Consider the following 26358-nt stretch of genomic DNA (forward strand, 5'->3'; position numbering starts at 1 on the left):
CAAGGCTATTTAGTCACTGGAGTGTGATGTTACAAACAGGGCCTAAGGGCAGCAGGCAAGTCTGGGTTTTCTAAAAAGATACTCTGTGTGTGTGTGTGTGTACATCTAAATGCCTAAAGCCTACTAAAAGTCATTTTAGTAATAACCTCAATTCTGGAAGTTGGGTTGCTAGGTAAAGCTAAGTGTCATTTTTACCTTAATACCACATCCTTTTATTCTGATCATAGATTTCTGGGAAGTTTCCAAGCCACAAATGCAAATGAGACATGCATCTTTAGAAAATTCCCTTTTAGGAGAATGGCAGTATGCCAACAAAGGTGAAGTATATTAAAAAGAGCCCCAACCAGGCTGTATTTTATAGATTTGCTGTGTGACCCTTATTTTGTTCTCTCTGCTGCTTTAATACTTTGGCTCTTGAAGGCACTTTATTTAAATTCAGTGAAGGCAAACTGAATGAATGGAACCATTAAATAAATTGTAGTGTCCTTGAGTGTGTCCTCTGTGAAGGGCCATGGGCTTTGGAGGAAGACAAACCTGATTGGTGTGAATTCCACCTCTGCCAGTGATCATCTGTATGACCTTTGATAACTTTCTTAGCAACCAGAATTCTCCACAAAATAAAGAAAGAAATAACTTCTGAGGGTGGTTGTAAGGATCAAGTGGTTAATATACGTAAAAATGCATAGCATATTAACATGGCATATACTTCTCTTATTACCTGGTCTCATTAACCCCCTCAGCATCCTGCACAGTACAGACAGTTTGAATATCTGCACAGCCCAGAACTAGAGAAAATTAAGGGAAAAAATCAGTTGTTCCTTCTGTGTCTTTCTCCTTTACTTTCACACAGAACACTTCACTTCTGATACTCTGGTCACCAAATGTTTGGGTTTTTTTTCCCCTACAACAAGCAGTTCTCTGGGACATCAGCTGGGTGTCCTACAATTTAACTCAGTTCTGACACAATCTACTTGGAGACAATATATAGATCCCACAGGTTAAGGGATAACTCCCACAGGACAGCTCCCACTTCAGATACCAGTCTCAAGTAGTAGGTCCCCAGGTTACCCAAAACTTCTGTCTGACTTGTTTTCAAGTTGGAGCTTCCCACTACCCCCTCCTCGGGTTCAATTAATTTGCTAGAGCAGCTCACAGAACTCAAGGAAACTAATATTTACCACTTTATTAAAGGATATGATAACAGATACGGATGAACGGGGCACTTGGGTGGCTCAGTGGGTTAGGTGCCCAACTCTTGGTTTTGGCTCGGGTCATTGGTTGTGCCCTCAGCTCAGAGTCTGCTTGGGATTCTCTCCCTCTCCATCTGCCCCTCCCTCAGCTCTCTCGCTCCCTCTCTCTCAAATAAAATAAATAAATAAATAAAATCTTCAAAAAAATAAAGGATACAAATGAACAGTCAGGGGAAGAGATACTTAGGGTGAAGTCTGAGAGGATCCCAAATACAGGAGTTTCTGTCACTGTGGACGTGGGGCCCATCACCCTCCTGATGTGGATATGTTCACCATCCTGGAAGCTATTTGAACCCCATACTATTGGGATTGTATGGAGGTTTCCTCATATAGGCATGATCAAATATTAACTCCATTTCCCACCTCTTTCCCCTCTCTAGAGAAGTGGGGGTGGGGAGGGCTGAAACTTCCAAGCTTCTTTTTTTTTTAAAAGATTTTATTTATTTATTTGACACAGAGGGAGAGAGAGTACAAGCAGGGGGGAGCGTCAGGCAGAGGTAGAGGGAGAAGCAGGCTCCCTGTGAAGCAGAGAGCCTGATGTGGGGCTCAATCCCAGGACCTGGAATCATGACCTGAGCCGAAGGCAGACGCTTAACCAACCGAGCCACCCAGGTGCCCTAACTTCTAAGCTTCTAATCCTGGCTTAGTCTTTCTGGGGATAAGCCCCCAACCAGGAGCCATCTAGGAGCCCACCCAGAGTCACCTCATTAGAACAAGAGATGCTCTCAGTACACCTGTCACTTAGGAATTTACAGAGGTTTTAGGAGCCCTGTGTCACAAGCCTCAGGGCAGCCCATTCTTTCTCCCATACACTGTTGCAGTTACAGGTAGACATTGTACTCCAGCCTACTCTATGACAAAAGCATTATCTTAAACACACACACACACACACAATTTTTTATTCCACTCCCTTCTTAGCTTTCTGCTGCCTACAGGATAAAGCCTAAGCTCCTTGTTCATGCATGTGAAACTTCCTCTCTAGCTCTAGGTCTATTGGCTCACTTCTTGCTGATCCTGATCTGTTTCTTCAACCTTGCCATGCCCTTTTACACCTCCATGCCTTTGCATATTTTGTTTTTGTTTTTGTTTTTTTTCCAGCCTAGAATGCCCTTCTAGAATGCATTCTTCTCCACCCGGGGAATATCCACTATTCCTTCTTTCAAGGTAAAGTTCACATGATATCTTCTCTATAAATCATCTCTGGACTGCCTGAAGCCTTGTCATTCACTTCCCTTTATGCCTTCCTGGCTCCCATAGCTCTTTGTTTATATCTCTATTATAACAATGTCATGTAGTAATTAAAAATCAAAGACACATAACAATGCCACTTTCTGGTTGTGTGATCTTGGGCAAGTACTTAACCTCTATTAGCCTTGTTGTCTTCATTTGCAAAATGGAGATATTAGTGCCAACTGATGGAATTATTTCAGATATTAAATGAGATAATCTATGTAAAGCACAGAATACAGTGCCTGGAACATGGTCTTTGTCTTTGTTAGACTGTGAGCCACTTCATTTTTATATCCCCACTACCTAGAACAAAACCTGAAACATAGTAGGTATTTAATGTATGTTTGTTAGAAGAAAAGAAGGAAACAAGCTACCATTCATCCATTAACAAAGAAAACAATGTTAAACTGTATTTATGAAGAAGGCTCATTAACTGTCTTTTCTTTCATACTTTAGTTAATATTGTTGTATCCTGAAATCTTCAGTTTTACCAGCTATAAAATGCATGCTCTCTCCCCTCCCAAAAAAGTTTACTAGATGTAATATATAAAAATGACACAACCTTGGGGCGCCTGGGTGGCTCAGATGGTTAAGCGTCTGCCTTCGGTTCAGGTCATGATCCCAAGGTCCTGGGATCTAGCTCCGCATCGGACTCCCTGCTTGGCGGGGAACGTGCTTCTCCCTCACCCTCTACTGTTCCCCCAGCTTGTGCTCTCTTGCTCTCTCCATCAGATAAATAAAATCTTTAAAAAAAAGAAAAAAGACACAGCCTTAAGTCCTCTAGGTATTTCTTAGCTATAGAAATTGAGCCAATACTGTCCCCAAAAAGAGAAGAAAAATTATCTCCTATTTTAGGAATACAAATAAACTGAAATTAAAGAAACTTGGTAAAATGGAGGTCAGATAGGCCATTCAATAGCAGTTCTAGAATCTTCCATTTCTGTATATAGTGTCAACACTTTTATTTCCAGGAAAATTCACTTGCCCAATTATCAGTTCTTTTCTAATTAATTGTTAATCAATAATACTATTGTCATCTACTTAAAATTCAATACCCAATTACTAAAAATGAACACTGTGTTTTACTGCAATGATCTATTTCAGCCCACTTCTTTCTGTTCACTTAAAAGTTGAGCTTTGGCAGTGGGAAGCAAGATTTTTGAGTTCTGGTGCAGGAGCAGGTATTGACAAATCAATTAATCCAACCAAGTTTATAATTTACCATCTTCATAGCACTGCTGATTATTTCTCAGAAGCTTTGAAATTTTTTAACACTATTTTTTCTGCAATTTGAGTTCCTCATTTGCAAAAGAGAAGGTATAAATACTTATGTGAGAGTATGATTAAATTTGAAGGCTAGATGAAAAATGTATATAAAACATCTAATATGGTGATTTGCATGTAGTAGACACCCAGTAAGTGTTAGTTCTTTCTCATCAGGATTTTGTTTACAACACCATGTTTTTATTCAGATTATCCTGTTTGCATATGGGTCTACCTTACTCTACTATAAACCCAACCAAGGCAGGAATTATGTCATACTGCTCTTTGGATCCTTAACACCCAACACCCTGACCCATTACAGGTGTTTAATACATAATTATGGAAGGCAGAAAGAAAGGATGGGAGGAAGAAAAACAAGAAGAAAGGGAAGAGAAAGGAACTAAATGCCATAAGTACCATGGGACAAAATCCCTGTATAATTATTCAAATTATTATGTTTTAAGTATTTATGTTTTACTATATTAATTCTAATAACTCTAAATTACCAGCATTATAAAAAATATAGTTGAATACTCTTTCATACTTTTGAAATGAAAAAGACTGATATATGTCTCCTTTTGTTTTATGCCATTTCATATGAACAAACATTCCTGAATGAAAATTGCTTGTCAAAAATGTGACAAATGTGAGATGGGGCTGTGATTTTGATGGCATGTGTCATTTATGCCAGCAAAATGAGGAGCGTCACCATGTTTCAGGGCTCTTATGTGGCACTTAGAAAACCCTGCAGTCTGCAATCTACTAGTTCTGTGACCTAGTCAAGGTGATTTATCACAGGTAAAAAGCATATGTTTCGCGACTTTTTAGTGACATGCTTGACACATATTACGAAATGATACAATCTGTATGGTATAAAGTCACAGTGCATACCAATCAGAGATGTTATGCTTTGGGGTTACATAATTCACTGTTTGAAAATACCTTATCTGAGGGCACCTGGGTGGCTCAGTCGGTTGAGCGACTGCCTTCGGCTCAGGTCATGATCCTGGAGTCCCGGGATCGAGTCCCGCATCGGGCTCCCTGCTCAGCGAGGAGTCTGCTTCTCCCTCTGACCCTCTTCCCTCTCATGCTTTCTATCTCTCATTCTCTCTCTCTCTCTCAAATAAATAAATAAAATCTTTAAAAAAAAAAAAAGAAAAGAAAATACCTTATCTGATATCAAGAAAAGAACAAGAAGCCACTACCAAGATAGTTTTCAGTCTGCTCAAATAGACTTCTAGTACCCTTTCTCTGATGTGTGCTGGGGCTCTTAACGTTCTTCACTTTAGGCTTTTTGTTGCATTGCTGTTCTTTTCTCTTGGTTAGCAGTTGGTGAATAGTGTTCTCTTTTCAATTTTTAAAAAAGTTTTAATCATACCAGGGTCAACAAGAGAAAAGCGTAAGTAACAAGTTCCTCTTTGCCATCTCCTTACCCCCTTTCCACCCATTCTATCTGCTTTCCTTCGCCGATGGGCATCCTTCCCAAACTTTCCTATGTATCAAATGTGTAGATACAGGTACCTGTACATACACGTACATTTTTGCACCTGAATGGGATCCAGCTATATACATATGCTTTATTAAGCAACATGCTTTTTTCACTTAATTTGTCTTGGAGATCTTTTCATGTTAGTACACGTAAATAGATCTCATTCTTTCTAATAGTTGCCTAGTATTCCATACCATTGTTCTAACACAATTGATTTATCCATTCCTCTTTTAATCAGAATAAGAGTGTTTTCCCTTTTTTATAACATAAATAATACAGCCATGGACGTTCTTGTCTATTTATCTCTCTACAGGACAAGTCCTAGAAGTAGAATTGCCCTGTTAAAGAGCACACTCTTTTTTGAATGCCCCTGAGAGCAATCTACTACAACAGTTAGTAACCATTGCTATTTTTTATTCTTCTCTGTTTTACAGGAGGTTGGAATTCTACCCTTTAACTGATCCTTCAAATATATTGAGATGTCAACACAAAGAAGATTTAGTTTCTTAAACAAGGAGGGAAAGAAAAGACTGTGCCACTAATGTTAATTTAATGAGGGAGCTTTAATGATGTGATATTTGGGTTTTCACCGTAACAAAATTCATTTTAAAGTTAAATTCAGTTTTAGTTTTTTTAAAAGATTTTATTTATTTATTTGAGAGAGAGAGAGAGAGAGCACAAGCGGGGGTGAGGAGAGAGCAAGGGAGGGGGAGAAGCAGACTCCCCACTGAGCAGGGAGCCCTACACAGGGCTTGATCCCAGGACCCCGAGATCATGACCTGAGCCAAGGCAGATGCTTAGCCTGCTGAGCCACCCAGGCACCCCTCAGCTTAAGGTTTATATTGATTTTATCTTGTGCCACATCTAGGGAGATTTTAACTATTTGAATGGGTAGTCACGTAAAAAAAACATTATCTCACGTCATAGATTTGAGGGGTGGGGCAGACAAATATGGGATGAAGTGCTTCTCAGCATATTAGACAATTGCAATCCATTTCTACTGAAGCCCTACAAAATGATTTCTGCTAAATGTAATGTACATTTTCTGTTTTGTTTTATTTCTTTGTGATGACCCAAATGTTTCCATTATTTCCCTTGAATTGAAGAAAGGGAAGCACCTAAGAATTCTGAACTTTTAAGTGTTAAGAATGAGGAATGTAGGCTACAATTATATGGGTCATGTTTTGAGCTAACTTTTAAAAAGGTAAGGGAGATTTCTATGAATGGGGATATATCACAGCCTCTCAAATGGGAGGTTATGAATAATGTTTAAAGAGAATTGAGGAGCTAGGGCTATATTCGATGATGGTTTTTATGGGTTGTTTGACGATGCCTCTTGGACTCCCCCTGTTTTCTCCCAATTCCCTTCCATACCTATCCTGACCGCTATAGTCACAAGCAGAAGTTGACCTTTCTTATCACTTTATTGTTAAGTTTGTGTTGCAGCTTCAAAAATCAGAAACTTTTAAGTGGAAAAGGAGTCCTTGGCCATTGATTCCTTTCTCTTGTCCTGAAGCAATAAAATTCTGAGCTGTAATCTAGTGTAAACACATGTCATCTGTCTTTCCAAAAGATTCCTGCTGAGTTTCTTTCACCTTTTTTTGTAATTAAGAAAAGATGGTTGCTGAGAATGGATTGATCAAATCAAACTCTTCCCTCTCTATGCCCTTTGCACATGTGCCCATTCCTTGGTCCTTTCTGACTCTACCCACCACTGTAGCTCCTTCTCCTCTTTCAAGCTCTGGTTGAAAGCCTTCCTTGCTACATCCTCACTCCTAGGGGAGAACATTCTTCTATCATGCTTATCACTATAATTTGAGAGGGTTCTGTTTGTCTCTCCTATTAACGTGAGAATAGGGGATTTGTCTTTTTCTTCCTATCTCTAGTACCAAACATAATATCCAGCACTCAATAAACATCTATGAGTGAATGAATGAACAAGTGACTGAATAAACCAGCTGGGAAAATAGCCTGTCCTTAGATGTCATAAATGTATTTCGATCTAGAGGAAGAAAGATGGGTTAGCAGTCCCACTCAAGTTTCTTCAGTCCATGTTAAAACAATAATCATCTTACTTAGGATCTTTAAAGTCTTTGTGTAGTGGTGATAACCACTTACTTTGGAAAATGACTACTACATGATTTGGTGTTCATTAATGTGTCAAAAGCCATCATGACAGCATTTGTCCATCCATCATTTGGTAATCTCCTGGATTATTACTTAGCCAATGGAAGTGATTCCAGAGGTTTGTTGTAGAGACCTCTGATCATTTAGACGGGGCCAAACTAATTTATAAAAATTTTAATTTTCAGGGGCATTTGTACCAAGAAATATTCCAAAATTTGTGTGTGATTGTGTTTAGGTTTGATTGTCTTTTTTTTTTTTTTAATTTGTAAGTTGAGGGCAAGAATGACAAGACCTGTATCAAAACAAAATATGTTGTGAAAACTGCTAAACAGTGGCGTTTGGTAAACATGGTATGTGCTTTTGTAAAAGTGATTAAACTGAAACAGGATTAGCAAAAATTTAGGGTTCAAGATTAGCATAGAAATTAATTTCTGAACAAGCAGTCGGTCTTGTTTCATTTAATTGCTTCCTGTGTGATTATGTAAAGCTGAAATTAATTTCTGAACTTTTTTTTTAAGCTTGAAACTATAGTCGTGTCTCTCAACTTTTTGTCTGTGTCTAGATTCCCATTTTGTGTCCTCCCATCATCCAGGGGCGAATCAAGAGCCTATTTTTAAAAACCCTTGTGAGTTTCTTTCTTTTTTTTTTTTTTAAGATTTTATTTACTTAGAGAGATATCAAGAGAGAGAGCTTGAGCAGGGGTAAGGGCAGGAACAGGGCAGGAGGAGAAAGAGAAGCAGACTCCCCACTGAGCAGGGAGCCCTACCCAGGGCTCCATCCAAGGGCCCTGGGATCACGACTTGAGCAACATGAGCAGAAGGCAGCCACTTACCCGACTGAGCTATCCAGGTGCCCCACCCTTTTGCCCTTATTTATCTCCTGCAGCACTTTCCAGACTGTATCTGAACCATTCCTTAATCAGTATATTTTTGAGGAAGATCTTTACCCTGCCAAGCAATCCTGGGAAAGTTTTATGAAGAGACTGCTCAGCAGCCTTGAATTCGCAAGTGCTGAATCAAGAGTGCAAAGCCGGCTCCAGCTTGCAGAGTCAATTTCCCTGAATGCATCCAAATCCACCCAGCAGAGTGACTCTGAATGTGGCCAACCCCTTCAGGGGCCTGCAATGTGGCCCTGTCATTCTACTCCATTCAGGATGAGGAGGATAAAAAGAAGGAAGGGTAGAGCTGACAGAAGTCTCAGGGCTACACTCCCTGGCTCTACAGAAGGTTTCTGGGTTTTAGTTCCTTGTGATTTAGGCTCTACTTTTATCCTTTCCACCTGACAGCTAAACCCCTGCCTCTTTATCATGTTTGTCTTGATGTGACCTCTTAGATTCTTACTCAGAATTTTTTATACCTGGGTAAATGTAAACATAGTAAACCCTTGTTAGACTGGTACTGGTTTGTTCTGGACAGAGTTCTCTTGCTCCAAATTGAAAGCTACTCTTCTTCCAAGTCCATTAGGTGCTCAGTTGTGCTTAAAACATTGGCTACCCCAAGTTTTTTGAAGGAGAAATCTCTATTTCTAGACTTCTAGTATTCTAAAACAAAATGTTTTCCAGTAATGAGGATTTAAAATGATTGTGCAATTACAAATAAAGTTATTCCTGTGGCTACCTAAAATATCCACTGAGAGTTCTAAGTGATCAAGAAGAGGAAGAGATATGTGCATGGCACTTATATGTGTATGCTTGTATATAAGGGTGTATTAGTTTTGTATACAAACTCACTTCAGGAAAAACATAGAAGGGTAAAATAAATGCTAAAAATAACACTAGAATCATATTACTGAAGAAAAGTAAACATATCGAATAGGTATATAAACACTAAAATGTGACTTGAAAAAAATACATATATTTTAAAAAGTTGTGGGGGGATGCCTGGGTGGCTCAGTCAGTTAAACATCTGCCTTGGGCTTGGATCATGATCCCAGGGTCCTGGGATAGAGTCCCACATCGGGCTCCTTGCTCGGCAGCGGGGGATCTACTTCTTCCTCTGCCTGCCACTCCCCCTGCTTGTGCTCGAGTTCTCTCTCTCTCTCTGGCAAATAAATAAATAAAATCTGTAAATATATATATATATATATAAATGTGACTTGATATTTTAAAATTTAAAAGTATATTTATTGAAATTTACTAAGGACGGCTCCTAATAGAATTCCACTAACTCACTCACTCTCAAAATTTTCCTGAAAATGCTATTTACAGAAGCAAAAATATTAATATTAATTATTTTAAGGGAGAGTTTAGCTTCAACATTTAAGAAACATATAAACCCAGATATAGCTGCATTATAATCTTTTAATCAATTCCAATCAAATAGCATAAACTAGAAAAATACTGAGTTAATAGTCATCAGTAATTGAGACAGTGATAATTTTGGAGAAGAAAATCACCTATAGTCATTATTTCAATAACTTATTACTGTGAAGGAGCATAAACAGATTCTTTTTGCATTCTTTGCAGAAATAATCTCCTAATGACACCTCCATTGTAAACTATGTCATTGACTTACTAGTGATTCTTTGGACAGACTTCATTGTTTCCATCTATAATATAAGGATAAACATGTTGAAACCTAGTTTTTTTTTCTTTTTTTTTTAAATTTTTTATTGTTATGTTAATCACCATATATTACATCATTAGTTTTTGGTGCAGTGTTCCATGATTCATTGTTTGTTCATAACACCCAGTGCTCCATGCAGAACGTGCCCTCCTCAATACCCATCACCAGGATAACCCATCCCCCTCCCCCCCTCCCCTCTAGAACCCTCAGTTTGTTTCTCAGAGTCCATCATCTCTCATGGTTCGTCTCCCCCTCTGACATACTCCCCTTTTCTTCCTCTCCTGTTATCTTCTTCTTTTTCTTTTTTCTTAAAATATGTTGCGTTATTTGTTTCAGAAGTACAGATCTGTGATTCAACAGTCTTGCACAATTCACAGCGCTCACCGTAGCACATACCCTCCCCAATGTCTATCACCCAGCCACCCCATCCCTCCCACCCCCAACCACTCCAGTAACACTCAGTTTGTGAAACCTAGTTTTGAAGATCTATTGACTAAATGAAATATGAAAAATAAAGCAGTATTTAAGAATAGGCAAGCTGGATATTTATAATGGGTTCACTAAACATAAACACATAGGAGTATTAATAAAGTTTTTATAAGAACAACTTCCCTAGCATGAAAAGCATATTAATAGTGCCACACATTGACATTTACATCCACGTGTGACGTTTAAATCCAGTTGCATATGGTTGTTAAATAAAGGACCTGATATAATCAAGGAAGTTTTAGAGCTCAAAGGATTCTTAAAGAGCAGTTAGTCCAACCTCCTTATTTTATGGATAAGAAAATTAAGTTTCAAAAAAGAGAAGACATTTACTCATGTGTTCAAGGAGGTACTGCAGATCCAGATCTCCTTGGCTAGGGTTGAGTAGTTATTTCTCTTAGAGGCCTTTGAATATGTATGCCAGACATTGTCTGGAAACTTAACACATAGTGTCCCATAGGTACAATTTTTCAAATGTATATATGCCACTGGGATTAACAAAATACATTCATTTAAAAAAATGATAAAGGGTATCTGGGTGGCTCAGTCGTTGGGCGTCTGCCTTCGGCTCAGGTCATGATCCCAGGGTCCTGGGATCGAGCCCCGCATCAGGCTCCCTGCTCGGCGGGAAGCCTGCTTCTCTTTCTCCCACTCTCCCTGCCTGTGTTCCCTCTCTCCGTCAAATAAATAAATAAAATCTTTTTAAAAATGATAAAAAAAAATTGATGGTAGTTTTTTTTTTTGGTTGTCATTTTGTATTTGTCTCATCAACAGATTCTCAAAATACAAAATATCACACTGAAATCATTGAAAATTTTTGAAGTGAATATGAAGTTTGGGAACCATGACACAACATCCCTTCTCCTCTCTATTAAAACTTGTAATGATTCAAAATGTCACAAAAATTGGAAAGGGATAATGATTTCTTTATTTGTTACTATTATTAATATGAACTGAGGGAACAGAGGACCAGTAGTACTGATGAAAACATGAGTCTGAGACTAATGAAACAATAGAAGACAATAGTAACTCTGATACTGTTATGTACCCCATGCCACTGGAGCATTAGTTACTATATGCTCATGTCAAGTGAAAGGTAATCTCCTTGTTTTACACACATGTTAAGATACATGGAACATTTTATTTTAATGGCATTTTTACTTGAGAAGAGTAGTATCACAGGAAGATCTACCTAGCCCTTCATCCTGACTTACCAGTGGCACCCCTGACTCTCTCTGTTGTTTTGTTTTTAAAGATTTATTTATTTATTTGAGAGAGAGAGAGAGAGAGAGAATGCATGTGAGTGGGAGCAGGGAAAGGGAGAGAGAGAATCCCCAAGCAGACTCCACTGAGCGTGGAGCCCAACCCAGGGCTTGATCCCACGACCCATGAGATCATGACCTGAGTCGAAACCAAGAGTCAGAAAGTCAACCAACTGAGCCACCCAGGCACCCCCTACTCTCTCTGGTTTTTAAACATCTCTAGAGAAACCCGGAAAACCCTATGAGTACCTAATTTTGACAATCAGCACTGTCAGGTCTTCCTTCTTTTTAACCTTATGGCTGTGTAAGCTCATTTCCTTTTGTTCACTCTTCACTGAATTCTTTATATGCTTCAGAGTAGTTTTCCTTTTCTCAAGCTAAAGAATCCAAGTTACTTCAACTCTTATGGAGCCTATTTCCCACAAAGTAGCACATTCTAAAGTATTTGTATTGAATTGTGCTCTGCGAGTAGACTGTGAGCAGCACATCCCTAGAACAAAACACTCTGCCATGAGTCTGCACAAAGGCAGGGTTTGAGAAAATATGCCAAGCCTTTCCCAGATGAAATGAGGACCCGGAACACAGCCCTTATTACAATTCAACAAATCAACTGCTCATTCACAGTCAGAATGTTCTCAAAGTCTCCTCTGCTATTATATTCTGTGGGTTCCATGCTCGCCTTGATGTATGCGCCTCATCCCCATTAACTTTAATGAGTTTTACCCGCACATCAAAAGAGACTGACCCACGTATATGGGGAGCTGCCTTATGCTTTATTTCTCAGGAAACAAGATGCCACAGGGGTAATCTTACATGGGATAATAGCCAAGGTCTTACTTAAGGTCTCCTTCCCATAGCAGATTCTGTTCCTATTTCTCTTTGCATTTGAAGTGCTTGGAGTCCAAATAAACTTTTGCATTTAAAAGAAAAACTAAGATTTTTAGGCTAAAAATTTGGCAACCCAGGAAAACGTAGTTTTTATTTAAACAATTTGAGAAAAATACACATTGCTAAAGAATTGTGCCTATTATTTGTATTGAATCAACTAATACATGTACAAAATGACATTTTTGACTCTTGGATTTTCTAGATGTGTTTAAAAGGGTTGGTGTTTTAAGTGTTTATATTATAATTATTTTTCTATACTACTATTACTACTGGTCCTCCTGTTGCTACTATTAATATACTACCAAAAGGATTTGCTGAGTAAGAATTCTGCTTTGCTTATCTTAAAACACCCCCCCCTCAAAAAAAACCCAAAAAACAAAACAAAACAAAACAAAAAACCTCCGTTTCTCACTTTTTTGGGAATGTCCTGCTAAAAGTTTAGTTACACTGAAGGAAATGGAAACAGTATATGAAGGAGGGATGGCTTTTAAGAAATGGAATTTGTGGAATGCCCTTATTTTGGATGAGTTGCAGACTTCCAAATTCCACAGAAACCCAAATAAAAACAGTTATATGCCAGCTAAAACAAGACTTCACTCAGTCTTGGAACAGCCTGTATGTCATTTAGTGGTATGGCACTAACCTAAAGACTGTAAAAAACAAAGCCGCAAGACTACAAAATTGACATTAGTAGAGAAAAATGAGTTGATTCAAAGTGCCTCTAACATTCAGAATGTAAGTCTGAAAAATCCTACACAAAAGTAATTTGAGCAAGTTAGTTAGTTAACTTGATTAAGAAGAAATTATTGCCCATTCAAATTTGTCATTCTGCAGCAGTTTACCTGTGTGTTTATCTACCCACATACCCACTTACCTACGTACCTAGCTGTCTATGCTTGTCATGTTTAAAATGAGAAATTGCAAATGACGAAGCTATTATAGAATAATAGAGATTGAAAAACTTATTTGCTCTTTGTTAGAAGATGCAAACTATGGGCCTACTTCTAGGGCATGATACAATCCTGACATGAAAATGAGCTCATTGCAAATAGGAACCAGGCCTTTCATGTTTGCATTTCTGATATGAACAATCTCTGGCACATAGTGGGTACAAATTGATGGTTGTTGAATGAGGGGATATATCAAAATAGTATTTCAGAGAGATAGTCTCCCTAAGTTTCAGAACGCCCATTCATTGTATTCTGCCAGTCAGTATAATTTTAAGAAATGTTGTGAATGAGAAGGTATAACTAGTATGTGCAGCATTAAAAAAAAATCCTCTATTTTAAATTCTAAGAAAGTATATAGATATATGAGAAAGTATATATGAGGAAGTATATAGGATGAACATATAAAAAAGTATATATGATGAAAATATTTCTCAGAAAATTACTCAGAGGTAGCTACTGTTAATATTTTTATATATTTTTCCACAGGCTTAATACTTAATTCTTAAATGTATTCATATGTTTTTTATATTTGAACAAATTTGGGATAATATTGAATCTTCAGAATACATCAAACTCCAAATATATTTCATATACAAAATAATAGGGAATAAACTAAAAATACCCTATAACAAACTTATACTTAATATAATATCACTTTCAAATAATAAGAGTTCTTAGCAAAATTAAACTAAAAGCTAAAACCAAATAAGATTTGGATCAGTGACATAGGGCCAATGAGACTAAGGAGGTTCCTGGATCTCTAGATTGTCAGCATTCTTTGTATGAAGACTCTTCTATTTTTCAAGGAGGACATTTCATCTCAGTAACTTAGGGTATTTATTCTCTATGATTTAGGAGAGGTTGATAGGCAAGTCTTCCCTCTACCCTGCAGGTGTATGTGGTAGCATCTGATCTAAAAGTATCCTTGCAAATACCTATTATTGTGATGATTTAGCTAAAAATATTTACCTGAATGGTGGGCTGTGACAGCAGATCACAGCGACTTAACTGATGAGACGACTGGGGAAGGTGAAGAGTTTTACCCTAAGGTAAATTCAAAGAATTGTCAGCAGCCTGTTCCAATACAAGGTGAACATACAGAACACTGTCAAAGCCAGGGCTCTTTTATTAGAATTAGGATGACATTTGGGATGCGTACCACAATAACATGAACCCACAGGCCATACCGTGGATGTTCACATAGTAAATCAGAAGGCATGGTTGGAACTGTAGTAGCCTCTTTTCTTTCTAATCCCTAAATCACTGTGGCACATGATTTCTTTGGGGCCAAGAAGTTGCCTTGCACTGCAAAATATTAAAAGGCATGGCAGTATTTTGAGGTATCAAATGAAAAGTTCACTTTGAAGTGCTCTAAAATTATACTCCTTTGGCTTAAAAGAGTTAACTCACTTTCAAAAATACTTATAACTGAAAATGAATTAGGCATCAAGGAGAAGATTCGTTGTAGTTACTCACTTTTGATTGGAATGACTCAAAAGTCCTGCTCAAGGCTCATGTTATTGAGATCCTAATTGCTCTGGATCAGGAAGCTCACTGTTTAATAATTCTTCACCCAGTTTTTCTGATAGAATGAATATTCTGTTTCTAGCAACAAAATCAAATAGGATAACTGGCATGAAGCTATCCTGTTTGAATAAGGAGAAATTGGGAAAGAAAGCCTGAAAAACAATGTATTGCCAAATAAATAAACTGGCTGTAAGAATGCCCTAGAAAAAGTATTTTACTCAATGACATTTTATCTTTTCCAACTTTTTGCAAGTTGGGAAAAAGAAGTATTACGATCATGTAAGGAAGTGATTCTTGGGAAGTATTGGAAAATATTAAAATAAAGTCATCATTGCATTAAGAAAAAAATCTTAAAGATTGTTTTTGGAAAATTCAATCCAAGAATTTAAGATCCAATGAGGCTCAACTCAATTATAAGGCTAAGAGCCTAATTAAAAAATGGGCAAGAGCTGAATAGATATCTTATCAAAGAAGAGATACCAAAGGATAATAAGCACATAAGAAATGCTCCACATCATTTGTCATCAGGGAAATGTGAATTCAAACTATAATAAGACATTACTTTGTACCGACTAGAATGGCTATAATAAAAAAAACAGACAATAACAAGTATTGACAATCTAAATGTCAAGATAACTGATGAATGAATAAACAAAATGTGATAAATCCGTATAATCGAATACTAGTCAGTAATGAAAAAAGAAGGAATTATTGATGTATGCTAATATATGGATGCACCTCAAAAATGTAGTAGCATGTAAAAGAAGCCAGATGCACAAGACCACATTGTGTATGATTCCATTTATATTAAATGTCCAAAATAGGCAAATCCTGAGAGAAAGAAGATTAGTGGTTGTCTGGGGCTGAAGATGGAAATAGGATTGACTAAATGGACACAAGGGAGACAAGACATAGATTGTTGGGACCCAGTACTGGCTACTTGGATGCTCTGGATTATACTGCTTGGGGGGTATGCAAAGTGATGAATACATTGTGGGAGTATAAAGAACTGTGGTCTTAGAAATCACAGGGTGACATTTTGACAAAGAAGGTTAAGAGAAGATGACCTTATAACAAGGATGGGGCAAGTATGCTCTGGGAAATCCAGAGGTTCAAAGCTAATAAAATAGATTTTAGGGAGGAGTTTTAGATGAATGTAAATTAACTTAGTTTCATCAGGATGAAGGTTTTTTGTTTTTGTTTTTGTTTTTTCTCTTTGTAGGGAGAGACAAAGTAATGGCCCTAGACAGAACCGATAGGGAAGCTGAGAAGTAACAGCTTTGTCCTGGGTGTGGTAGTGGGTATGGGTGGGTGTTAAATTAAGTGTGAACCAGGAAAAAGTGAAGCCTGGTTCCTGGGCTAACCCTACAAAATAATTTCAAACTTAATAATGTCGGAGTGGCAAAGGGACAATTTTGTGGATGCAGAAATTTCAGCTCAGGGAGCTTCAATGACTTCTGAAGGTCACAAAATAAGCAAAACCTGAGATACAAATTCAGGTGTCTTGACTCTCAGTTTGGTGGGCTTTCTACTGCAGATGAATTTGTGCCCCAGCATTCCTTTGCACTGTAGTAAGACCATTTGGGCCTCTTCTTTAAACTGGTAATTGATTGTACTGTTTTGAGGAGGATGTAGTGAAGAAGAGTGCTACAAGATAAATGCCCAGACTTAAAACAGCAACCTTCAGTTCCCTGGGGTGACGGAAGCCAAAGGTAACCTAAATATCAGCAAATCCACATGGGAAACCATCCAAATGGAATACATTTTATCATAATCCTTGTGGTCCAAAGGGAAATACCAGAGCATGTGGAAAGATCAGATCAGCATCATCAGCATTAGAGATACTATCTATTTTCTATACCCGAAAGCTTTTGAACAGAGTCTTAGTGTAGAAACAGGTTAAAAATAGAATCTGTGCCATGAGATCACCAGCAACATAGGCAATACTATTGGCAGATTTACATAATTAAAAATAAAGTCATTAAATATAACAAAATGTATGTTCTTTGATATGTTTTGGTCTGTAAGACCTTAAAAGAAAAAGTCATCAAAGACAGGCTACAATCCAGTGATGGCAATAATATGTTTACCTAGACCATTTCGTTCCATTACATCAGAGATTGCTCAGATGGAACCAGTCAATGCCCAAGGTGGCCTGTAAAAGGCCCAAGAGATAATTAAGAGAGAAGGAAAAGCAGATAGAGATTCAAAAAGTAAAAAAGGAAGAAAGAAGAAACAATCTAAAGTAGGAGTAAGAGGGGAAAAAAGAGAGAAGAAAGGAAATAATAAAAGAGAAAAAAATAGATTTATGTGATAGGCACTTGCTTCCAGACAGTTTACCTCATCCCTGCTTTAAATATTGCATCTCTCCATTTTCAACACCACTATACTCCAAATTTTTATTGCACAAGAAATAATGTTTGTTGTAAAAAATTAGAAAATACAGAAAAGCAAAAGGGAGAAAGTTAATATTAGCTATAATCTGGCCATCTGGCTTAAATCTCTGTTAACATGTTGGTCAGTAATATTGTCATCTTGTTTTCAATACATTTTCTTTCTACAAAAATGGAATCATACTACCTTTATTTCTTTGTAGCCTGATTTTTTTCCCCACAGAAATCAATATATTTTTCTATCTCAAAAATCTATACTTTTAAAATATTTTAAATATTTGCCTGCATTTAAATGTAATTTTACAAGAATTTGATCTATAGGACACATTATGAATTTTTGCTGCTTTACCTTTACTTTATTACCATGTTTGTAAAATCTCAGAATTTCTAATGTAAATACTTTTTGAGGAGAAAATAGAATTACCTGTGGGTACTAAAGCTAGAAATAAATGAAGCATATGCTATAGTCCTGTGCTAGACTGTGCTGAAGAGAGATTGGAAGCCTATTTGGGGAAAGAAGAATATTAATTTAAAAAAATTTTTTTTATTAACATATAATGTATTATTTGTTTCAGGGGTACAGGTCAGTGATTCATCAGTCTTACACAATTCACAGCCCTCACCATAGCACATACCCTCCCCAATGTCCATCACCCAACACTCCACCCCCTCCCACCCGCCTCCACTCCAGCAACCCTTAGTTTTTTTCCAGAGATTAAGAGTCTCTTATGGTTTGTCTCCCTCTCCGGTTTCATCTTGTTTCATTTTTCCCTCCCTTCCCCTATGATCCTCTGTCTTGTTTCTCAATATCCTCATATCAGTGAGGTCATATGATACTTGTCTTGTTCTGATTGACTTATTTCGCTTAGCATAATACCCTCTAGTTCCATCCATGTCATTGCAAATGGCAAGATTTCATTTTTTTGATGGCTGCATAATATTTCATAGTATATATATACCAAATAGAAACAAGAGTATTATTATCCATCACTATGTAATAGATATGTTTGAAAGATGTGTGTCCAATTAGAAAAACCACTTTATTATTTGAGAGGCTTTTTGAAGAAAATGCAGAAGCATGGATTGGCAAAGCAAACATTTATCATCTATTGCAGCTTATAATAATAGGGAAAAATAACAAAGCCTTAATTGTGAAGTGATTAGACAGCTTCTCATTGATTTCAGAAACTCTTAATCTGCACCAGTTCTTTACAATGTTCCCTGATATTTCAGATCCACAGTTATTTTTGCTAGTCACTCATGTTTACCTTTTAGAGAGATGTGACGTGGAGAACTGTGGGTTGCGCTCAGGGAAGGACATCTAACTTTACTTTCACAGGAGAATTCAGCGATTTCTTCAACTGATTTGTATTTTCCAAAGTGATTATCTCAGCTAGTATTTCAAAATATAATCTAAAGCCTTCTGTTAGTAATATATCCACAGAAATCCATAAAACCTAGAGTGTTTCATATTATTATTATCATCATTCATTGAACTTTCTACTAACCATGTTCTAGTTATTGTATAGGGCCAAACATTCATTTGCAATTCTTACCTAGCAGGGCTCACAATCCAAATGTGGCCTAAAGAGAGCAGGAATGAGGGGTATTCAAAAAATTATGTTCTTGTGGTTAAATAGTCAAGCAATACGAGTTCCTGTTTCCCATTGTAATGATTTACAAATGACAGTGGTAACAATCTCAAAGAGAGAATTCAGTTAGCAACCTCTGCAATTATTTTTTAGCTTTGTAGGGTTAACCTTATTGGGGTTGATTAAATTCAAGCTGTGGTATCTCATAAAAACTCAATGGAAGGTCCAGATGACCCAATAATACCTCCTTTTGTGAGAGAAAATAACTAAGATTTTTGTCTAACGAAAGTATTTGTGCTGGTGGGACCTGAATGAATTGTTATCCCTTTAAAAGGAGTCTGCATTACAAATAATCTTTATAAAATACTAATTATTCAAAAATAGAGTTCTTCTTTCATTATTTCAGTTATGTCCTAGGACCAGAATGGCAAGAACATGACATTTTGAAGCTAGACTCTGATACCATCTTTGGGATTTCAGTCTGAAAATACAATTCTGGAAAATCAACAGAACAAGGCTCTGTGGAACAAAATGCCAGGAAGGTCAATGCATTACTTTCCTACTGTTCCAGTCCCATGCTCACAATTACCTTAAATCTGGTCAAAATATTTTCTACAGTAAGAGCCAAAACATAATTAGCACCTTTTCTTCATGCTGAAAATATCATTGGTAGCCATAAAACAAATTTGGGGAAAGTCTTTCAGCACCAAACTCAGTGAGTGGTTACTGGGGTTATTGGGTGTATCACCATTTGCCTACTTGCGGGAATAGCACCCCATCTTACTCCACCTTCTGTCCACCTGATAGTTCTCACTGTATCAGACAGGGAGAAAGAGAGAATTCTAGGCAGGAGGTGGGGGTTAGGTGGGAGGTAGAAATGAGTTGTGAAATTCAATAGGAAATTACACAATAAACAATTGTTCAGTGCCTGGTTATTTAGCTAATTTGCCTTTGTTATTCTCCAACTTCTTTGTGTATTTTGTCTGTAATCAGGTGACATTCTGAAGTAGTTTGTTGTCCAGAAGCTGTCTTGTATCAGACAGGCAAAAAGTATTGGTCAATTTTATTACGAATGCAAAGGCCCTTTGTTTGGCTTTTCATTTGTTCTTGACTGAGGCTATAAAAGCCAAAGTAGTATCTGTACTTCTGAAACAAATAATGCAATATATGTTAAGAAAAAAAAAAGAAGAAGAAGATAGCAGGAGGGGAAGAATGAAGGGGAGTAAGTCGGAGGGGGAGACGAACCATTAGAGACGATGGACTCTGAAAAACAAACCGAGGGTTCTAGAGGGGAGGGGGGTGGGGGGATGGGTTAGCCTGGTGATGGGTATTAAAGAGGGCACATTCTGCGTGGAGCACTGGGTGTTATGCACAAACAATGAATCATGGAACACTACATCAAAAACTAATGATGTAATGTATGGTGATTAACATAACAATAAAAAATTATTAAAAAAAAGAAAAAATAAAATCACACACAAACACAAAAAAGCCAAAGTAGTTATGATTAGAGATTTCCAGCAGGGGGTGCACCTGCTTCTAGAGGGTAAATTCTTTTGAAGACCAATCGCATCCAACATCTGAAATATTGTAGTGTTATCACTGATGATAGAGCTGGAATTTTGATAACATTTATGGCTGTCATCTCTTTTGATCCTAGAAAGTCCATGCATATTAATACTTTATTAGGATGTGTTAAAGAACTAGAAATTTGTGGAGAATATTTAAATTAAAAACTTAAAATGCCTGACCAAAATCTTATTCTGCTAATTTTTTCAAAGTAAATGAGGAACAAAGCTTCGAGTAATTTTAATTACCCAGTGCAGCAGAACAAGTGCTTAAATTTTTTATTTTAGATAAGAAGAGTAGATGATCTGAGAGAGCTTAGTAATAGTTACTCCATCCCTCTCTCTTTCTCTCTCGTGTGTGCGTGTGCATGTGTGTGTGTAAAGAATACATTACTTATTTTTTCAAGATTTCTCCTTTTTGGTGGGGAGGGTGGGTGTTTAAAGCCATTTTTTTTTTTAATTTTATTTATTTGTTTGACACAGAGAGAGAGAGAGACAGCGGGAGAGGGAACACAAGCAGGGGGAGTGGGAGAAGGAGAAGCAGGCTTCCCACGGAGCAGGGAGCCCTATGTGGGACTCGATCCCAAGACCCTGGGATCATGACCTGAGCCGAAGGCAGACGCTTAGACTGAGCCACCCAGGTGCCCCCCATGTTTAAAGCCATTTCTTTGAAGGCATGGTTCCTGATCAACTTTAAAAGATGCCATCTTATTCTTTGGTTTTTGTTTTATTTTTTCCTCTTTACTGCCTTTTATTTGTAGATATCTGAGCATTTTCAAGCACAGGACTTTGGCCCCCGAATCCCATGTTCACATTTTTATTTGTACATAAAAGTGTATGTTTTATTTTTTGAGAAGAGCAAGTAATATAAAAACAATAAAAATCTGTTAATTTTTTTCATACTGGTCAGCAGCTTTAGACTATTAGTATTGATAAGGAGCAAAGTTTTAAAGTTCCAGACCCCTTAAATCAAGATGGATGATGTAGGAGGACTAACAGTAATGTCAGCTACGAAAATTATCCTTTGAAAATCATGGCTTTGTTTGTTACATTTTCTGGGTCTTCATTATGAGAACATGACATTTCAAGTCTTGTTTTTCCTCCAGAATCATGTCTTGCTTCTTTAATATCATGTCCTCTTTTAAAGGAAGCATCATCGTATAAAGCAGGTGTAATTTTCACCTTCTTTATATGATGATGCCTCCTTTAAACGTTACCTAATTTATTTGACTTGGGTTTATGTTGATACATGTCCATGGTTATGAAATTTCTGATTATTTAGGAAGTAATTTTTAAAGTATCTTTAGGGTGGACACTCTATAACACTTAACATTTCAAAGTTGTGACACTAAATCAGCTTACTGTATTTTTAAAGACTCTTAGTACAAAGGTCAAGAAATGCATTTAAATGCATGAGCTTTCCAACGTGCACAGGGGGTATGGGTACTTACGGCATTAGTACCTCACATTTATGGTTCCACTCCCTTTCCCCAATTTCTTCCTCTCCTTTTCTTCCTTCCTCTCTATATTTACTTTGATTGAAAGTTTTCTTTTGCATCCTTCCCTTGCCTATGGGTTGTAACTGAAAGAAAGAAGTGCCTACAGACCTTAACTACTTAACCTATTTGGTACCATTCAGGTGCAAGAAAGTGGCTGGAGTAAGGAATTTCAGTGATGCCTTTTTGAAATTAGGGAGGAGTAAGAGACATAAAGAAATTAAACATGTCTCTTCTGCTTTGTCTATTAAGTTTACCTTTGAGAAATATGGACGGTAGAGGGGCAGGAGTGTGGAACAAACTTCTGCTGGAATATTGTGATAGATTTACTGACATATTTTCTGATTTTTACCAAAAGGCAGTTTTTGTTTTTTCTAGTTTACCAACAGACCATAAATGTACTTCTGGTTGGCAGCAGCTGCATCATTATAACACAAAAAAAGCAACCTTGGCTAACTTCAGTACCTTATGTAACATAGAAATAAAGAATAACTGGAACTTAAAAGATTTTTCATATATAACTTTACTTATGATGAACTGTTTTCAAGGTAATAAATAAATCTTTCCCCAGATTCTCCCCGAAATTGCTTCTTTCTTTTAGACTTAACAAGTTGGGGTAGACTTGTTTCTGCTCACTCTTTTATCTGCTGGCAACTAATTTTAAGACCTCTCTGTAAGACAGATTCTGATGACCTTGGGAAAGTCACAAGTCATCAGTTTCTTCAATGGTAAAAGGAAAGGCATTTTTCTACCGTCCGTCTTTTCTCCACCTTTCAACACCAATGCTCGGAAAAGAAATACACCGAAAGCCCAGTGTACCCCCAAACTTGTAAAATTTCCATGTCTCAAAAAATACTGAATATACTTAAGGTAGGATAATAAAAGCCTGGTTCCTAAGGTTGGGTTGGTGTGAGCCGGCGTCTTTGGGGCCACCCTAAGCCCCTAAATCTTGGTATCTCGCATAACTTCCATAAGAACAAAATAAACCACGGGCCTGTTAGCAACCGTGCGATGTGGACGGAGAAAGGGATTCTTGCTCCCTTGGAGTTTTGCCTTCTGGGTGAGCATGGCACCAGGTCCCGGGAGGGTGATGTCTGTAGTTGGCGAGCGATCCCCAGGCGGAAAACTGGCTGCATACGTAGGAGTAGACATGAGAGCATGTCCCCGCGAACAAGCTAGGGCAAATATTTTTCTCCCTTGAATTCTTTAATGCTCAGAGACCGTAGGGGGATTTATCGAGAATCTTTCGGTGCCCGTGCGTTGTTTTGCAACGGCTAACACAATACCAGGTTCCTTTGCAGTATTGTGGTTTGCTCTCAGTTTCACCCAGAAACCGGAACAGAAGGAAAGGGAGAAAGCAGGGAAGGTTCGCAAACGACCGCGCTCAGGGTTGCATGGTCTGCAGCTTCTAAAGCGTGGAGGATGGGACGGAGGAGAATACGTAGAAAGGGGAAAGCTGGGGAAAAATACTCACGCCAATGGGTAAAAGGGAAAAGGTGAGAAGGAATGGAGCAGGAGAGGGAACCAATGGGTGGGAGAGGCGGAGGAAGAAGGGGGAGGGGCAGAAGCCAATCGAGGAGCCCGGACGCGAGCGAGGACGCGGCCCCGCGCTTGCTCCCCTCCCTCCGGCTCGAGCGCTCGCGCCTTCCCAGGCTCCCCGGAGACGAGGGCAGGGGCGGGGCCCAGCCGGGTGCGCGGCGCGGGAGGAGTCGCGAGGTGAGGGCGGCGGGGGCGGGGAATTGTGGGGAGGGCGGCGCGGGTGCGGGTGCGCGTGCGCGCGTGCGCGCGCCCCGTCGAGGCTGCGCCGCCGCTCCGCCCCCGGTCGGGTGTGTGGCTGCGCGCGCGCGCGTGCGTTCCGGCGGTGCGCGCCGGGAGAGATGCTGAGGTAAAGTTCGGGAGAGAGGGAGAGAGATCCGTCAGCGCGAGGGAGCCCGAGTGGCCGCCATTACTGAGCCCGGCGCGGCGGCGGGCACAGGGGAAGGGGGGAGGGACGGGGCCGCCGCTGGTGGCGGGAGGGAGGGTGGGAGGGTGGGTTACCCGGCTGCGGGAGCTGTAGGGCTTAAGGTTTCGGGGCGTGTGTGTTGGGGAGGGCGGGCGGAGGTGGCTGAAGGGACGCGGCGCTTGGTGAGCGCGCCGGGGAAGAGAGGCGAGCAGAGAGTGGAGGAGGAGGCGGCGGCGGCGGGAGCGCTCCCCAGGAATGTCGCTGCCGCCGCCACCGCCGGCGCCGCTGCCGTTGAGGAGGAGACGGAGGAGACCGACGGTGTTAGGTAGGACCTTGTGATCCCCGCTCTTCTGGGCCTGCCCGCTCTCCCCCTCCCCGACCGGGACCCTCCCGCCACCGGCTGCCCCGCTCGGTAGCCGCCGCCGGTTGTAACCAGTTCAAGGCGCTGGGGCCCCGCAGCCACGGAGGGGAGCCTGGCGCCGCGCTCCGTCCGCGCAGGCCGAGCGGGGAGCGGCTGGCGCGGGGTGTATACGGTCGGCGTGAAGGGCAGGGAGGCCGGGGGAGGGGGCGCTTTCTCCACAGGTGACGCGGCCGGGGTCGGCGGAGGCCTGGTGGTGGCCGGGGATCGCGCCGGCCCCGCCAGGCGTCCGCTCTCGCCCGCCGCCCTCACTTGCCCTGCTCTCCGATGGTACGTGGGGAGGGAAGGTGGCGGTGTCTATTGGCTGGGTTGCTGCTGTTAACGAGTTCCACCTGGAAGGGGGAGGGGGGTGGGCGCATATTCGCGGAAACACAATCTTCGTTGCAAACTTAAGCGCCTTTCAGGGGGATCGGCCCTTTCACTTTTTCCCGATCTCCCCCACTCCTGCTTGGGTTCTCTTCAATTTCCCATCTGCTGCGAAAGCTCGGGGTAGGGTGTGAGAAGTTGCACTGCGCAACCAAAACCCGGAGTCTTATCGGTTGACTGCGGCTGGTTTGAGGCTTTGATATTGAGTTTTTGCGAGAATAACCTTTAGATTCTCCCTCTGTTCCTACTAAAGAAAAGTATCGGGGTGGGGGTGGGGAACCGCGCGGGAGCGCGCGCGCACTTATCCACACATAAATACTCCCTCACACCCTCCCTCTTCAGCGTTATTAGAAATGCGAGTGAGGTGGAGACTGTGGGTGTAGCTGGCGCCGAAAGGTGCTCGGAAGTAAAGGCAAACTATTAGGACGTTTGGTAAAATTCCGAGAAAGTTGTAGGGAGACGCTTACACTTTTGCCATATGATAGAAATCCAGTTTTGGCTCATGCTTAATAAATGGGAATTTTAAGTGTTTTAAACCTAGACCAAAATAGGCATACAGATTGTGTGTACGCCCATTTTTAAGTTTAAATTCCTACCGAAAATTTGTTTTTCCCCCTCTGTGATAGGAAACAATACCATTTTTTAAAATACTCAAGTGTAAAACGGTGGAATACGTCGTATTTACTGATCTTTGCCTTTGCTGCCTTCTACAGGTGTTGGGGAGGGGTGTGGAGGGGAGGGTTTTGCCGTCTTCATTTTAAACATCCAAAACCAATACTCAATTTCAAAGTGGGGGGGGAGTTATTTGCGTTCAGTGCATTTGCGTTCACTTCAGGAAGTATTTCTCAAAATCTCCATTTAAAATGGTTCTTTTAGCAAAAATTTGATCCAGATGCAACTATTTGGAAAAATATTTGGTTAAGATACATTAGTAAAATGTGTTTTGGAGATGTTTTACTGTCAATTCCAGTTTATTTGACCTCAGTATGATAAAACCGTATTCTTAATGAGTAGTTTTAGATATACATATTGTATAGGTAACCTACTGGACAGTTTGCAGATTAAGGTTTTATTTCCATTTTAAATTGCTTTCTCACTTTTGGCCTTTTCATCTATCCTTTTCAAATTGACTCTCGTTTCCCGTATCTGTGGTAGAGCAGAGGAAAAGAGTGTTAAGTATGGATCACCAAAAACTTGCATAGGTCTTAGAGCACTTTATGAATAAACATACATGATTGAAAAGCTGGGTATACCTGGGTATTTAACTCTCAAGAAAGGTGCTATTGGGCTATTGATCTGATTGACTTAAAGTAGACTAGTTAGAAGGACACAGATGACTAGATAACAATTGATTTGGTTGTCCTGTGCAGGCTACTTTTTTTTAACCCTCCTCAGCATGTGTTGTTATTTTACCATTCTTTGTGTACGTTCCTTACAAAGGCTTTGGGGAGTGGGTGGGTTACACTTCACTATAAGAAAGAATTGTCACAGAAACCTGATTATCTTTGTCATTTTTAAGCACCCCACCCCATTTAAATTACTTTAGC

The 26358-nt window shown here is 39.5% G+C and overlaps 1 protein-coding gene across 8 annotated transcripts in view; it reads left to right on the plus strand.

The window, feature by feature from the left end:
- Positions 1-26358, plus strand: part of ARHGAP5 (Rho GTPase activating protein 5) — a 104671-nt gene that overhangs the window by 7410 nt on the left and 70903 nt on the right. For 6 of the 8 annotated variants that reach the window (XR_012378955.1, XM_025870191.2, XM_025870194.2 and 3 more), the window contains exon 1: positions 24214-24352. The exons of 1 other annotated variant lie outside the window; for it this stretch is intronic. The gene's annotated coding sequence lies outside the window, so the exon portion shown is untranslated. Of the gene's footprint in view, positions 1-23843; positions 23971-24213; positions 24353-26358 lie in introns of those variants that run through there. One more of the 8 variants, XM_025870192.2, reaches the window with a different exon arrangement.

Source organism: Callorhinus ursinus, unplaced genomic scaffold (genome assembly GCF_003265705.2).
Source record: "Callorhinus ursinus isolate GAN/ISIS: 27379988/994484 unplaced genomic scaffold, GSC_fseal_2.0 scaffold8, whole genome shotgun sequence".
Classification (NCBI taxonomy): Eukaryota; Metazoa; Chordata; class Mammalia; order Carnivora; family Otariidae; genus Callorhinus; species Callorhinus ursinus.